This window comes from Magnolia sinica, chromosome 12, assembly GCF_029962835.1.
Source record: "Magnolia sinica isolate HGM2019 chromosome 12, MsV1, whole genome shotgun sequence".
In the NCBI taxonomy this organism is placed as follows: Eukaryota; Viridiplantae; Streptophyta; class Magnoliopsida; order Magnoliales; family Magnoliaceae; genus Magnolia; species Magnolia sinica.
Window position 1 is genome coordinate 54153594 of NC_080584.1, and position 17341 is coordinate 54170934.

Sequence of the window (17341 nt, forward strand, 5' to 3'; positions counted from 1 at the left end):
AGTATGCTAAACCTCAGCTTCAAATGTCCCTGTTTGATCACCCAAAAGGGGGGGCCAAGGAGGGTGGACGGTCCAGATTTTTCTGGACTGTCCAGCTACACTGTTTGATGGAAAATCATAAATATCAGCCTGATTTTGAAATGGTAGGCCACCTTTGTGGACCCCACCTTACTGTATACTTGTATAGGAAGGTTGTCCTTGCATTTTTCCAAATTTACATAGACCTGGGCCCACTCAAATGGGGTGCTAAAGTCAGGGACAACAGCATTGCTGCAGCAGGAAAATAAAAATCTGGACCTTGCTGTCCATAAATTGCATGAGTTAAATAAAATATTTCTACTATCCCAAAAATCCTAAATTTTTGTAGGGAGGTGTCCCACCTATGGTAGGACCTATCCACATAATTTCAGGGCCAAGGAATCCTATTTGGGCATCCAAAAGGGGGGGCCAACATACTGGACTGCCAGAAATTTCTGCTGTGCAGTCCAGCAGCATAGTCCCATAAAAATAATATTAAAAAAAATAATTTCTAAAAAGGTGGGCCATATTTCTGGATCCCAACTTGTTTTAGGCTTTATGAGGGACCTTGGGTCCAAATTTCAAGAATTTTGGAGGCCCAGAACCCACCCATTGGATGGCCCAAATTCAGGACAGTTATATTCCAGCAATATTTTACCCTGGATAGATTGTATTATTTAAATTAATTTAAATACTTTTGAGTATCCTAAAATCATGAAAATTTACAGAGAGGTGGTCCACCCATGGTGGGACTCACCTACAAATTTTTGGGGCCAATGGAGCCCTGTGTACACCGTGGAAAGTGCTGGAATGGCTCACCACGTTCAGGTGTCCCGATTCACCAGATTTTCTTGATGGTCTGTTTTATTTAAATTAATTAAAATACTTCTGACCGTCCAAAAATCACAAAATTTTGAGGATTCGTGGTCCACCTATGGGAGGACCATCTTGTAAATTTTCATGGCCATCGGGCCCCTGTACTGATCGTGGTGTGGCCTGCAAACTTGGGTCAGTTTTGGGCCAGATACTCAGGCCCGTAGGACTACCCATCACGGGACGCCCCTACCTTGGGCTGTTGCTGGGCCTGTATTCCAGCGGCATGGCCCACTTCTAATGTGTGTTGTGCATTTCCCTCTCATCCGGTGGGACCCACTGTGATATGTGTGGGTCACCATGGGCCAGTAACCCATCTGAATTTAAATAAATTTCTGGATTCCAGCAGGCCCAGGAAGTGGGTGGGCTGGAATTCCAACAAGGGGCCCAAATTTGCTCCATAGTGGATTATTTTGGAGCTGTTGTGGCCCACCAGATTTAAGGGAGTATTGCACACACTCCTTGCCTTTTTCCTTAGACATTTTTGGGCATAATTAGTTCCTCTTAAGGCCTACCTTTGTGGTGATGTTGGGGGTTAGCCTTAACCAGATTTTTGGTAGTTTATAGGCCCAATGGGCTGGAAACCTATTTCTTGAGCCCAAGATCGTGCAGGGCCAGACCTTATTATTTCACGGGCCTAACGGGCCGTCTACAGGCTGACCGTGTGTATTTATTAGCCGTGATGCCCTCATGAAATGCTTAATTATGGGCTGACTTGCGGGGCCCACATAAATGTATAGTGTGGAGGGCCTTGCTAAGTCTTTGGGCTGATGTGGTAAGGCCCACACTGTCAGTATAGGCCTTGCCTATGTGTATTCTTGGGTTTATGGGCTGCCCTCAAGCCCACCATAATGTATGAATTGGATGACTTTTGTTTTGGGCCATTTCTTTAGGGCCCATTATGTGATATAGTATATGCATGTTTGTGTTAGCAAGTAGGCCTTGTGGACTCAGTTCTTTTGGATAGGCCCATTGATCTTGAGCCTATACTCTCCTATCTATTGTGATGGGCTTAGGGGCAATGATACACAAGAAGTCGGGCCCATGGCTGCCCATTAAACTGACCCTGTACTTAGGCCAAAAGTGAGGCCCAACTCACTTGTGTTAAATGTGAAACTTGCCCATGTAAATGAATTACTGGGCTGCCCATGAAGCCCACCACAATAGGTGGAATTATGACCTTTGTGGTTGGGCCCAAACCTTACTTGAGGGCCCACTATATGGCTTATGAGTTGGGCTTGGTGTATGGCCTACTAGTCCACACATTGCTTAGGCCTTAGATCTTTCATTACATGGGTAGTGGTGAGCTACCTCTTGGAAACCAGTTGAGGTTGGATGTCCTCCTGGGTGATCCTAAGGTAAGCTCATAGGTTTCTCTATGGGTGGTTAAAGGCCCACCATAGACCTTAGGCTATTTATTTAAGGCTCAATGTGCATGTATGTGGAACCTACCTTAATGCATGTTTGGTCCAGGCCGTCCAAGCCTTGGATCGCCCGATTGTGGAAGCACTCTCTGCCTTGGGTTGCTGCTGGACTCACAATCCAGTAGTAGGCCTACTTGATCTTTTCATGATATATACACACTCTCCATCTGGTGCGGTCCCCCAGTGAGTATAGTTGGCCTTCATGAGGTTATTTCCACACACTCAACTAATTTCTGGACCTTAACAGGCCCAAGAAGTTAAATGGGCCAAAAGTTTATCAAAGGGCCTTCGATGTACAATTTTATGGTTACCACTTTATTTGGCTGTGGGGCTCACCATATTGAGAACTTGTGTACGTGTTACATGCTTATGCTTTCTTATAATCCTTGGGCTTAATCAGTGCATTCTTTTGGGTCACTTTTAGTGATCTTATGAGGACCCCATCTTAAGATCAGAATTTTGGGACATCCAGTGAGCCCAGATTGGGCAGGGACATCCCAGCTTGGCCCAACCATACATTGGGCCGACTTCCACCATTTTGATGGACTTGTGGGCTGAGGTAATGATAGTATTGGGCCCTTGGTTGCCCACTTAAATTGCTAGTTATTGGGCTGATGTAGTGGGGCCCATTTCATCCAAACTTAAACCTATATTTTTGGGCCGTATATTATGTACGCGGGCTGCCCACCAAGTCCAACTTAATGCATGGATTCTATGGCCATTGGGAATTGGGCCTTGGGCCTTAATTCCCCTCTTAGAGCCATATTGTTAAAAGTGGTATTATATCTTTTTATGACCTATTATGAGGAATATATGTATGTGGTTACTTTTATTTTTATCTTAAATGTAGGCCTTGGGCCTTTTATCCATATAGTTCATAGTAGATATGCCTTTTTGGGGAATGGTGGTTAAATGTCCCCATTATGGACCCCTCTAGGTCTGATTGTATTTAAGAGTGATTGAATACTTATCTTAGACAGTTGTTAGGCTCATTTCTATGTTACTTAGACCCGTAGTTGTATGCTTAGTCTCGTGGGCTACCCCAGGTAAATGGGCCCCCACTAGAGGTGGGATTCCTTATGGATATTGTCTAAGTACCTAGTCTTGGTTCCTTCTTAGGTAGGAGGAATGTAATTTACTTTGTATATCACCGCATGATGCGCCTAGACCCATCTTTATGACCCATGTGCATCATTGTATGCTTGGATGACACTGTGTGTGTGGTTATGATTGTGCCATTGGGCATTGCATGCTGTCTTCCTGAGAGACGTAATATTCCCTCTTGAGCTTGTTGGATGCTTGGAATTGATGCATAGTTGATTGTGTGATTCATGCATCTAGCATTGCATAATATATGAGCATTATCACCCTTGCTTCATCAGGGTTGTAGCCTCCACAGATACATCGTGGATGGCCATGTTTGGACACCGGAAATATTACTTGAGCATACCGGGTGCATAGGATGCCCATGGGTGAAATTCCCAAAACTTCCATGGTACCAAGGATCTGCTCCAACGCCGTGACCGGGTGGAATATATGAGCGCACGAGGGCCTTATACCATTAGGCCGCGACTCCCACTGTCGTGTAGTCGGTTGGATAGGGGTGTGGCCTTACTCGCCTGATGTAAGAGGGCATTGCTAAGTTGAGTCTGACCAGCTCGTGAATGGGTCCGCTCGTGCCAGCTTTCACGGTGATTGGTTGTCCACAGGCGGGTAGTGAGGTCTCTTACGCTCGTTTGACTGTGCGGGGTCTGTAGAGCGGCAGTCATCCAGCAGTGTAATGGACCCCGGTGATTTCCTTATGATTGGAAATATACTTAACGTACGGTTTGTTTATGAGCACTGGCATTACTTGCATCGCATTAGTATTGGTTATGTGAGCCCCTTCATGCATTGCCTTGGTATGGCGTCCAGTACTCATTGCATCATATTCATGATAAGCCTTGGTAAGGCTAGTGATATTCTTATTGAGCATGTCTCCTTCCTGTATCTCCTATTTATTCTTCTGTGCACTATTATCACACACTTACACTACCCTCTAAGCTTCTATAAGCTTATGCACGATTGATGCGTGCAGGAGATCCTAGGCAGGTGTCGCAGTGGCAGAGTTTGGATTAGAGTTGAGCTTGAGGACCCAGTATTGCATCCTTCCTTTCTTTCTTCTATTATCTTGTATGTCCTTTTGGACCTTATGTAAACTTGTAAAAGTTCAAATTCATAGTGGATTTTATGATATGTGCCTTTTTTATTCTCAGATTTACTTGTTATGATCTTGGGTGTGCTCGTATTGGAAATGGTTATATTGTTATGGAAATCCTCCTTGTAGGATCCCAGGATCGGAACCTGCTTCAGGAGCCGAGAATGGGGTATTACGGAGGCTGTTGCGGCCAGAACCGGCCATCGGGTTCCTTGTGAATCCGGTTACCGAGTCTGGGGCGTGACAACAGCTTCAACATAGTTTCCTGAATCACAAGCTTTCTCTTCCTCTACAACTTGAACATCATTTCTAGAATCACCTGCTGGATGATCAATTGGCATCTTCTCTTCCCTAGTCATTGAATTCAGAATGGCAGTCCCATCAAGACCCATGTCAGCTTGAAAAGGAATAGAGGGATTTTCGACCAAAGCGCCTATCAGGTTGTCGCCACTCCTAACAGGGAACTGATCTCTGCTAGCATTAATCTCTTTGTGATTCTCACTGTCTAACATAGTCACTTTTTCCTCATTAACAGTGGCAGCACCATTATCGGACAGGCTCATATTCATGCTAGTAATTGACTGAGGCTCTGCTTTGTGGCATTTGTTTGCTCCCTATTTGTAATAGGTCTATGGCTACAGCTTTTATCCTGAATTTTATTTTTTTCTTATTTTCTAAATGCAAGTAATGTGGACTCTAGGGCCGGTTATCTTCATTTCATGGACTAAAAAGGGGCTGATGGAGCTATGAGAAGGATCCAACTCAAGTGACAAGGGTCGTGTGGTGGAGGTTTGAGTGGCTACATATGTGATAGGCTACACCCCTTGGATGTATGTTCCACCAACCCAAAGTCATCCTGTAAATCCTTGTTGAAAAACGTAGGCTAATTAATAACATATAATATCTAAAGAAGTTTTAAACTTTAGTGCTGGACCATTATCTTCTTTACTTTGCTTTTGTGCTCACTTTGATATTAGTTACTGAAATTGCCTGAACAAAAAAAAAAAAAAAACCAATTCCACAGATTAAATTCATAGCATTGATCTATATATTTCAATTGAAAGCTGAGCTTTGTTTGTTCCCTATTTGCTGAAATTTAACTTAATAGTTATCTGCAATTATGTTTTTTCTATGGGAGAATGAGTAGGGATGTGTTGCCTGCAGCCTTTTGTGAGTGCAGACACCCTAATATTATGAATTTCTGAATCATTTTATCCCAAATGGATGGAATTAATTTTTTTGTTGTTGTGATGGGTGCTTTTTCTGCGTTGTCCTTTTTTTTTCCCCATTGTGGTATTCGTATGATTTTCAAGTGATAAAAATTAAAACCAAACTTAAAAACTAAAGCCGTGACAAGGGTGTACTTATTATTGTATCACTACACCAACTGGGCTTGGTTTGCCTCTTCTCTCCTTCGTGTATTAGTTGCATCTTTGTAGTTAAACTATGAAGTCTTCCACATGTTCTTGGCCTTTTCTACACTTCGGTGATAACGATTGTTTGTAATTTTTCTAGCTTGGTGCCAAATGCTATGCTAGTAGCATCAGTTGTTATTTGCAAAGCAGGGCTAGTGTAAAGAAGGTCCCCATTTACAAGGTATGTAACACATTTCTATTTGTTATTTATTTTATGATTTTGACTTTTAGAATTCTCTTCTAGTGATTTTAAATTCCAAGATGGCAATGATGCTTTTAGAATTGCATCTGATTCTTTCAATTTTGACTTTTGAGTTCCTCTTTATTAAATTAATTATCAAAGATTATAAATAATGTGGATGTACCCATTTACGGTGATATAATTATAAAACTGTGTGGTTCAAGCCTTTAGCTATTATCACCCAGTTGTTTAAATCTTGCTCTTTTTGAAACTACACAAGGTATTTAATTCCTTGACAATTATCAACTTAAATTTTTGCATCTTTTGGCCCTCCAAATTAATGTAGAGATAGTACTTCGGAATAAAAAGAAGTTTTCTTGAATAAAAAGAAGCATTCTAAATGTATTCTCAAATCCCTAAACCTAAACCTGCACCTAATCCTAATCTTAACTCCCTAACCTAAACCTAAACCTAAACTTGAAAACCCAAACCTAAACCTGATCCTGAACCCGAACCCGATTTCCTAAACCTAAACCTTAACCAATTCTCAATTCCCAAAAACTATAACCTATAACATATAACCTATAACCTAAACCTAAACCTAACCTAACCTAAACCTATAACTTAAACCTAAACCTAAACCTATAACCTTAACCTAAACCAAAACCTATAACCTAAACCTTAACATATAACCTATAACCTATAACCTAAACTTAAAACCTATTACCAAACCTTAACCTAAACCTAAACCTATAACCTAAACCTATAACCTAAACCTAAAACCTAAATGTATTCTCAAATCCCTAAACCTAAACCTACACCTAATCCTAATATCAACTCCCTAACCTAAACCTAAACCTAAACTTGAAAACCCAAACTTAAACCCGAACCCGAACCCGAACCCGATTTCTTAAACCTAAACCTTAACCTATTCTCAATTCCCAAAAGCTATAACCTATAACATATAACCTATAACCTAAATCTAAACCTATAATCTAAACCTAAACCTTAACCTAAACAAAAACCTATAACCTAAACCTTAACCTATAACCTATAACCTATAACTTAAACTTACAACCTATAACCTAACATTAACCTAAACCTAAACCTAAACCTATAACCTAAACCTAAAACCTAAACCTAAACCTAAAACCTAAATGTATTCTCAAATCCCTAAACCTAAACATACACCTAATCCTAATCTCAACTCCCTAACCTAAACCTAAACCTAAACTTGAAAACCCAAACCTAAACCTGATCCCGAACCCGAACACGATTTCCTAAACCTAAACCTATTCTCAATTCCCTAAAGGTATAACCTATAACCTATAATCTAAACCTAAACCTATAACCTTAACCTAAACCTAAAACCTAAATCTAAATGTATTCTCAAATCCCTAAACATAAACCTACACATAATCCTAATATCAACTCCCTAACCTAAACCTAAACCTAAACTAAAAAACCCAAACCTAAACCTGATCCCGAACCCGAACCCGATTTTCTAAACCTAAACCTTAACCAATTCTCAATTCCCAAAAACTATAACCTAAACCTAAACCTAACCTAAACCTATAACCCAAACATAAACCTAAACCTATAACCTTAACCTAAACCATTACCTATAACCTAAACCTTAACATATAAGCTATAACCTATAACCTAAACTTAACCTAAACTTAAACCTATAACCTAAAACTAAAACCTAAATGTATTCTCAAATCCCTAAACCTAAACCTACACCTAATCCTAAAACCTAAATGTATTCTCAAATTCATTTGTTTATTCTATGTTGCAGACAATTATTTATTTATTTATTTTTTGAGATAAGTGTTTTTCAAGAATGTAACTTTGGTAGTTAATGTGGTTGAAATTTACTAAGGAATACTAATGTAACTGAGATGAAGATATGAAACACATGAACAATTCAAATAAAGTTATTGATTGGTTGTCATTATCCATTGATAGAAATATGTGGAAAGTGAGAAAATTTAGTGGAAGGATCCGGTTTATTTTTTTTGATTACTTGGAAATGAAGGATTTGAGAAAGATAATTTGACCATATTAATAATGAACTTGTCCATCTCCCAATTTTGACATCTTTGTTTCTTTGACTGTAATTTGATCATCATTAAAGATTGGAACTGAACGCATACTGCTATTTTGCCATATGTCGTTTTGCTAACTATGAATATAATGTGCGTGTTGTTCATACTTTTCAGTGGAATTTTCTCATCATTGATAAAAAAGTTGTGCATACTCATTAAACAAATTGTTGTAGTTGTCCAATCAGTGTGATTGCTCTGTCTAGGTAGCCATATGCAATTGGGAGCACATAATTTGAAGAGCCATGGGAGCACTGGACCATTTCTCTAATTTAAATTTCAATTTACTCAGTTCATAATTTCTGTGTTCAGATATCCCAAATACCAAAAGCATTAGTTAATGCATACAAGAAAGTAGCAACAACGTAGGAGGAAAAAGTGCGCAAAAGATGCAGGTCTTGATACAAATGCAAGTCTTGATGAAGAATTAGTATATTGCACAAGCACATACATGCATTCACACTTGCATGCTGGAGCACTAACAGTGCATGGAAGATGGCATTTATTACACAACACATATGCAATATAATTCCTTTTTGAAAATGCATCTCAACTCTATCATACATTAGTATTTGTCACTCAAACCAGTTTATGGGCACTTGTTTTGCCAGTTCTGTACATCAATTATTTGTCTGATTTTTCTTACGTCCTATCAAACATGCTTTTTTTTTTTTGGTTAGCTTGTTAGTACACCCACTATCAGTTCATTTGAGAGCTCTTTCTAGTACATCTGTTGGTTGTAACTCCTAGAGCTATATTGTAGATTGAAACTTTATTTCTAAATAAGAAAAAAATGTTAGCTGAAATTGTGGTTGGTCTAAATTTTCTAGGTGTAGAGAGTGGAAGTACAAAGAGTATGGCTAATGCTGTAGAGTGCGTCGAAAGGGCAACCAGTGACATGTTGATTGGTCCGAACTGGGGAGTCAATATTGAGATCTGTGACATTATTAATATGGATCCAGGGTATATACTTCTTGCACTCTTCCTTTTCTTTTGATGCGCATACTATCGTTGATGGCATGGACACCTTTCTCTCTATCGTGTTAAGCTTCGTTCCAGACTGGGGAGTCCGGTATATAGTTCATTATTTGCTAAGAAAATAAGGTTGACAGGTTTTTTATTTTCTGTTATTACTCATCACTACAAGGAGTGAATGTTGAGATGTTTTTTAAAACCTTGTTCAACCTCAGTACAATGATAATTGCAATTTGATTTGATAATGCATCCAAAAGCACCCTCAATGTATTCTTAGGAAGATTAATCATAGGTCTTATTATGTATATGATTGTTGTGGCCGCAAGGTTTCTTCTGTGGTAATTTCCTTAGACTTTAATCAGAATTGCATGTGTGTCATTTAAACCCTTAATCTTTTTCTTTCAATAACTTGTTCCTTCAGTAGTTTATTTAATTCCATAACTGATGGTCTTAAAATCCTGTTGCAAATTACTCAAGTCTTTTCCTGTTGTATCTAATTCCAAGTTCCTGACTAACATCATGTTTTAATGCCGAAAATGGTTTGTTTATGTTTAAAGTGGCTAGGAGATGTATTGGTGTGAATTTTCTTGGGCTGGAAATAAACACTACCAAAAAAATGGACAAAGGCTACGGATAAAAGCCGTAGCTATAGACCTATGGCTACGGTTTTAGTCCGTAGCACGACCGTAGTCGTAGGTTCCGTAACAATAGGTCTTGAACCTATGGCTACGGATTTAATCCGTAGCTATTGATCCCAATAGCTACAAATATAATCCGTAGCAATTATATCTGTAGCGAAAACCACAAACAGGTGCAAATATTATTTGTAGCTAAAAATCCGTAGCAATATACCAAATTTAATAATGGCTACAGCTGTTAGATAACCGGCTACGGTCAATATCCGTAACTATTTCGTATATTAAAAAAATATATAATCATTTGTTCATTCAATTACCACCTGCATAATCATTCATTCATTCCACTACAATCAATTACAATCATTTATTCATTCAATTACAATCCTTCATTCAATCAATTACAATTACAATCAATTACAATCCTTCATTCAATCAATTACAATTACAATTACAATAATGCTGAAAATACAAATCTTTGGCTTCATTAGAGAAATTTGCTCGATTTCACCCTGAAATTTCAATGATAAAGAAATGAAAGAGAAGATATATTTTGACGGTATGATATTTTTTTCACAAGTAAATAGGCCTTTTTCAGCCATCACCCACCTGAAGAATCAAAAACTGATTGTTGTTCAAGTCCACTCCTTTTCCTTTCAATTTCTTAGTGACCTCTGTAGAATTACTTCCATGGTCATTTATGTAGTACTTTGAAGAGTTGTCTCGAAATGCAACTCTAGTAATGACAAAGTCACTTCCTGCAACAGCTTCGTATATTCCATCATCCTATAAATAATCATGGCATTCATAAATTAGAATGATCATTGGGGAAAAGAAAAACAAAGTGAAAGAAGTGCATCATGTATAACCATTTTTTTTCTTAATGAATTAATAAAAACTCAAAGAGGAATGAAATTGATACAAAAGGAATGGTCTCACCATATGGTTTGTAGGTTTAGGTTAGGGAGTTGAGATTAGGATTAGGTGTAGGTTTAAGTTTAGGGATTTAAGAATACATTTAAGTTTTAGGTTTTAGGTTTAGGTTATAGGTTATAGCTTTAGGGAAGTGAGAATAGGTTAAGGTTTAGATTTAGGAAATCGAGTTTGGGTTCGGGATCGGGTTTAGGTTTGGGTTTTCAAGTTTAGGTTTAGGTTTAGGTTAGGGAGTTGAGATTAGGATTAGGTGTAGGTTTAGGTTTAGGGATTTGAGAATACATTTAGGGTTTAGGTTTAGGTTTAGGTTTTAGGTTATAGGTTATAGGTTTATGTTAAGGTTAGGTTATAGGTTATAAGTTTAGGTTATAGGTTATAGGTTAAGGTTTTAGGTCAAAGGTTTTGGTTTAGGTTAAGGTTTTAGGTCATAGGTTTTGGTTTAGGTTAAGGTTATAGGTTTAGGTTTAGGTTAAGGTTTATGTTTAGGTTCAAGTTATAAGCTATAAGTTTAGGGAATTGAGAATAGGTTAAGGTTTAGGTTTAAGAAATCGGGTTCGGGTTCGGGATCGGGTTTAGGTTTGGGTTTTCAAGTTTAGGTTTAGGTTTAGGTTAGGGAGTTGAGATTAGGATTAGGTGTAGGTTTAGGTTTAGGGATTTGAGAATATATTTAGGTTTTAGGTTTAGGTTTAGGTTTTAGGTTATAGGTTCAGGTTTAGGTTTTAGGTTTAGGGTAAGGTTAGGTTATAAGTTATAAGTTTAGGTTATAGGTTATAGGTTAAGGTTTTAGGTCATAGGTTTAGGTTTAGGTTTAGGTTAAGGTTTAAGTTTAGGTTTAGGTTAAGGTTTAGGTTTAGGTTATAAGCTTTAGGGTTATAGGAATTGAGAATAGGTTAAGGTTTAGGTTTAGGAAATCGGGTTCGGGTTCGGGATCGGGTTTAGGTTTGGGTTTTCAAGTTTAGGTTTAGGTTTAGGTAAGGGAGTTGAGATTAGGATTAGGTGTAGGTTTAGGTTTAGGGATTTGAGAATACATTTAGGTTTTGAGTTTAGGTTTAGGTTTAGGTTATAAGTTTAAGTTTAGGTTTAGGTTAAGGATTAGGTTATAGGCTATAGGTTTAGGGAATTGAGAATAGGTTAAGGTTTAGGTTTACGAAATCGGGTTCGGGTTCGGGATCAGGTTTAGGTTTGGGTTTTCAAGTTTAGGTTTAGGTTTAGGTTAAGGAGTTGAGATTAGGATTAGGTGTAGGTTTAAGTTTAGGGATTTGAGAATACATTTAGGTTTTGAGTTTAGGTTTAGGTTTAGGTTATAGGTTTAGGTTTAGGTTTAAGTTTAGGTTTATGTTTAGGTTTAGGTTATAAGCTATAGGTTTAGGGAATTGAAAATAGGTTAAGGTTTAGGTTTATGAAATCGGGTTTGGGTTCAGGATCGGGTTTAGGTTTGGGTTTTCAAGTTTAGGTTTAGGTTTAGTTTCGGGAGTTGAGATTAGGATTAGGTGTAGGTTTAGGTTTAGGGATTTGAGAATTCATTTAGGGTTTAGGTTTAGGTTTAGGTTTTAGGTTATAGGTTAAGGTTTAGGTTTTTGGTTTAGGTTAAGGTTTGGTTATAGGTTATAAGTTTAGGTTATAGGTTATAGGTTAAGGTTTTAGGTCGTAGGTTATAAGTTTATGTTTTAGGTTATAGGTTAAGGTTTTAGGTTATAGGTTTTGGTTTAGGTTAAGGCTATAGGTTTAGGTTTAGGTTAATGTTTAGGTTTAGGTTATATAGGTTTAGGGAATTGAGAATAGGTTATGGTTTAGGTTTAGGAAATCGGGTTCGGGTTCGGGATCGGGTTTAGGTTTGGGTTTTCAAGTTTAGGTTTAGGTTTAGGTTAGGGAGTTGAGATTAGGATTAGGTGTAGGTTTAGGTTTAGGGATTTGAGAATACATTTAGGTTTTAGGTTTAGTTTTAGGTTTTAGGTTTTAAGTTAAGGTTTTGGTTTAAGTTAAGGTTGAGGTTTAGGTTATAGGTTAAGGTTTTAGGTTAAGGTTTAGGTTTAGGTTTAGGTTAAGGTTTAGGTTTAGGTTTAGGTTTAGGTTTAGGTTTAGGTTTAGGTTTAGGTTTAGGTTATAAGCTTTAGGGTTATTGGAATTGAGAATAGGTTAAGGTTTAGGTTTAGGAAATCGGGTTCGGGTTCGGGATCGGGTTTAGGTTTAGGTTTTCAAGTTTAGGTTTAGGTTTAGGTTAGTGAGTTGAGATTAGGATTAGGTGTAGGTTTAGGTTTAGGGATTTGAGAATACATTTAGGTTTTGGGTTTAGGTTTACGTTTAGGTTATAGGTTTAGCTTTAGGTTAGGTTATGGGTTAAGGTTTAGGGAATTACGTTTAGGTTATATGTTATAGGTTATAGGTTAAGGTTTAGGGAATTGTGTTTAGGTTATAGGTTACAGGTATAGGTTATAGGTTATAGGTTAAGTTTTAGGTTTAGGTTATAGGTTTTGGGATTTGAGAATAGGTTTAGGTTAAGATTAGAAGTTTAGGTTAAGGTTATAAGTATAGGTTTAGGTTATAGGTTATAGGTTATAGGTTAAGGTTATAAGTTTAGGTTAAGATTATAAGTTAAGGTTTAGGTTTAGGTTATAAGTATAGGTTTTGGGATTTGAGAATAGGTTTAGGTTAAGGTTAGAAGTTTAGGTTTAGGTTATAAGTATAGGTTTTGGTTATAGGCTAAGGTTAATGTTGTAGGTTATAGGTTTAGGTTATAAGTATAGGTTTAAATTAAGTTATAGGTTAAGGTTTAGGGAATTGAGTTTAGGTTATATGTTCAGGTTATAGGTTATAGGTTTAGGTTAAGGTTTAGGTTATAGGTTTTGGGATTTGAGAATAGGTTTAGGTTTTAAGTATAGCTTTAGGTTAGGTTGTAAGTTAAAGTTTAGGGAATTGAGTTTAGGTTATAGGTTATAGGTTTAGGTTAAGGTTTAGGTTGTAGTTATAGGTTTTGGGATTTGAGAATAGGTTTAGGTTATAGGATAAGAGTGTGGTCCCTGCAAATACATATATAAACACGGCCTGCTCCAATTGGCCAAGCCCTTCTAATGCTATCCATAGGAAATGGACAGCTTCATCATGGTCATAATAGCGGTTCCCACCTTCTAGGGACCCTCGCTCATCCGGGTAGCTCCGACATACATCCAGGTTTGATCCATTAATGGCAACTAAATACATAAACATGGCTTGTCCAATTGGCTATGCCACTCCAATGCTATCCATAGGAAATGGACAGCTTCATCATGGTCATAACAACGGTTCCCACCTTCCAAGGACCTCCTCTCTACATCCGGATAGCTCCGACGTACATCCAGGTCTGCTCCATCAATTTTTACGAAATTATGCATGTCCTGCTCATGAGCATGCCTAATATTGCCAATGCATGGGATTCAGCACAAATACCTTTTCATGATTCAAAGAAAGAAACTTGAGGGTTTTCCTTACCTTCCATTGTATGCTTCCAAGGTGCAGATGGCCCCTGAAATACACATACATCCTAGGAATCGCTTCTTAAAATCGTAGACTATTTTGTTTTGAAACTCAATCATCTCAATTGAAAACCTGTCACATAATGAATAACTGTAACCACAATGATTAATATTGTGAATGCACTATAATGAACAAATTATTATTATTATAAATAACTATAATTACAACATAGATATCATGCACACGATATCACATAGTGTATTGTTTGATGAACTACACATGTGCATTCTTGACAAGAGATGTACTAGATGCTTGAATCTGAAATATGCAGCTCCAATCCTCCCACATGCAACATCCACCTGACAGAATGCGCATAACCGTCATGTTTGAGTAATCAATACAGGAATGTACAAGTAAAACCATAAAACCAAAGATATTCACTGCATTTTTAGGATCTCCTAAATTGTTAACGATCTTATTCTAAAGCCCTTCTCCCTCCTCCTTTACCCGGGCTTACGACTGGCAATGCAAGGAGTTGCATTGGCGGAGTTAAAAAAGGGCTTAGGCCCCATTTGGTTTTCAAAAAAAATATTTTCATAAATACTAATGTGATGACCAAATAGAGCCTAAGACTATAAATATATTCAAATATAGAGTACAAAATTCATTCAATATTTTTTTTAAAAATAAAATAAGTGCCAAATTAGTTTAAAATTAGTTCAAAATGCACACTACACGTTCAAAATTAGTTCAAAATGCACACTACACATGTTCACTTATAGAGTACCAAATTTGTTCAAATTATTGAATTCTCAAAGCCTCTTTCCCCCATTGCACAAATGATCCCGGACCGGCCTCTTCAAGTGTAGATGCGAACCCATCTTCTTTCCATAAAGGAGCGTGAGGTTATATAACCTCAGTCAGGACAACAACAAAAGCTCCATCCTCCAACGGTTCGTAATGGACAGTTGCATTTAAATTAACTTCATGTTGCATATATATATATATATATATATATATATATATATATATATATATATATATATAGATGCTGAATGAAAGTTAGTTGATGTTTGCAAACACTATGACCAACCATTGCAGCAGTGTGCAATAAAGTCAGATGCATCTCAGTAGCTCCATACCACTGCTTGATTCCTGATGAATGCAATGCAGTGGATCAACATGTTTTATGACATGTGTGGTGGACGAGTCACCAACATTTAAAAAATAGTGTAAATGCACATGCTAGTCTAGCACTTCAATCATATTTTTCAATGTATATGAATGCCTGTGCCAGTAACATAAAAGACATTGAAAAAAAAAACATAGAAATTCAAATTGATGTCACAATTTGACAAACCCAAAAAAATAATAATTTGGAATTCCTTTCAGGATCTTAAGACAATCCACTGACATCGCCATCATTACCTTTAAATCCCATCCAATCCACCCTAATCCCTTTAAAATTGCTTGGGACGTGTTTGGTTTAAGGGATTAAAAGGGATTAGAAGGTTTAATCCCAGGATTGGCCTGGCGTCCCAAACAGACCAGAAATAGCAATTCCGGGATATAGCAAGTAGATCTTGCACCAATCCACTCACGCAGCTATCATTACCTTGAAATCTGTACAATCCACTCTAATACCATCCAATTCCATCCAATCTGCCTAGCTAAACAGGCCCTAATGGTGGGCATTCAATCACCATAGTTTCCTATGGTGTGGTCCACCTGAGATTTGGCCCTAAAATGAGCTGGAAAAAATGAATGGCCTGCATACACATATTATGGTGGAGCCCACAAAGAATTTTTAGGGCCCATTTGGCCGGGTGGATTGAAAGGGATTGAATGGTATTAGGGTGGATGGCCTAGATTTCTAGGTATTGATGGTGTTGTCAGTGGATTGTCTTCAGATACATGGGATTGCTATATCCCTGGATTGATATATCCAGTCCGTTTGGCACGCCCGACCAATACCGGGATTAAACCTTCCCATCCCTTCCAATCCCTCAAGCCAAACACGTCTCAGGGATTGGGATCAGATCACCGACTCTATTTGGCACGCCCGACCAATCCCAGGATTTAACTTCCAATCCCTTCCAATAACATCCAATCCCTTCCAATCCGACCAGCCAAATGGGCCCTTAGATTTAAGAAATAGAGAGAGGGGAATGTAGATTGAAGGATTGAAAGATTTGAGAAAGAGATAAAGAGGGAGAAAGAAAGAAACTAACCATACGTGCTCCGTCTTCTTCTCCTTCTCCTTCTCCTTCTCCTTCTTGCAGCAAAATGGGTTTCTGAAAATAGATAGGGGAATGCGGCCTTGAGACAGGGAGAGAGGGTGAGGGAGATTGGGAGATCGAGAGAGGGCAAGGGAAAGAGAGAGACTGAGTGCGAGAGAGAGAGATGGAGAGATGGGTTCGTCAGCGAGCGGGAGAAAATGGCGGACGGGGGTTTTTGTTTTTGAAGGGTTTTGGGGTTTTGGAGGGGCGCGTGACGGACGGCTCCCTGGCCATTTTATGGTTTTAGGACCGTGGGGCCCACTGTGATGTATTTCATATATCCACTCCGTCCATTAATTTTAAATTATTATTTTAAGTGCTGATAAAAAAATGAGTTAGATCGAATCTGTAAGGAGACCACACAACATATTAACAGTAGAAATTTAATTTATATTATTTCTTATGGTGTGGTCCACTTAGACATTTAATCTACATAATTTTTGGGCTCATACACTAAAATTATATATCAGAATTTTTGGACGGCTTAGATCAAACACATATATTCCAATGGACCTCATGGATCCCCTTAAGTATCATCTATATTTCATATGTTTTAGGTAGGGACGTACGCTTTAGCTACAGAGCACTTAAGCTATAACTACGGATTAAATCCGTAGCTAAAAGCTTTCAACCTCCATAGCCATTGCTCAATTTTTTGGTAGTGAAATAAGAAGGTAAATATTTCTTTATTTCTTTTTAATTTGTGAAAGCAACTTCCATGCTTCAAAAATTTCGATCTGGTGCAGCTTGTGAAACGATGTCTAGATTTTCATTGAGTTTGGAAAGTTGATTTGATAAGCACTGTCTGGGTTACTTCTCTATAGGGATGCAATATCTACGACGGTTGCTGTTAGCT

The 17341-nt window shown here is 38.0% G+C and overlaps 1 long non-coding RNA gene across 1 annotated transcript; it reads right to left on the reverse strand.

Annotated features, from left to right (window-relative positions):
* Positions 1-10134: 10134 nt before the first annotated feature.
* Positions 10135-14569, reverse strand: LOC131220523 (uncharacterized). The gene is made up of 2 exons (XR_009158658.1): positions 14512-14569; positions 10135-10609 (listed from the first exon to the last, which is right to left on the reverse strand). It is a non-coding gene; the product is annotated as an uncharacterized LOC131220523 (long non-coding RNA).
* Between the last annotated feature and the right edge of the window lie 2772 nt (positions 14570-17341).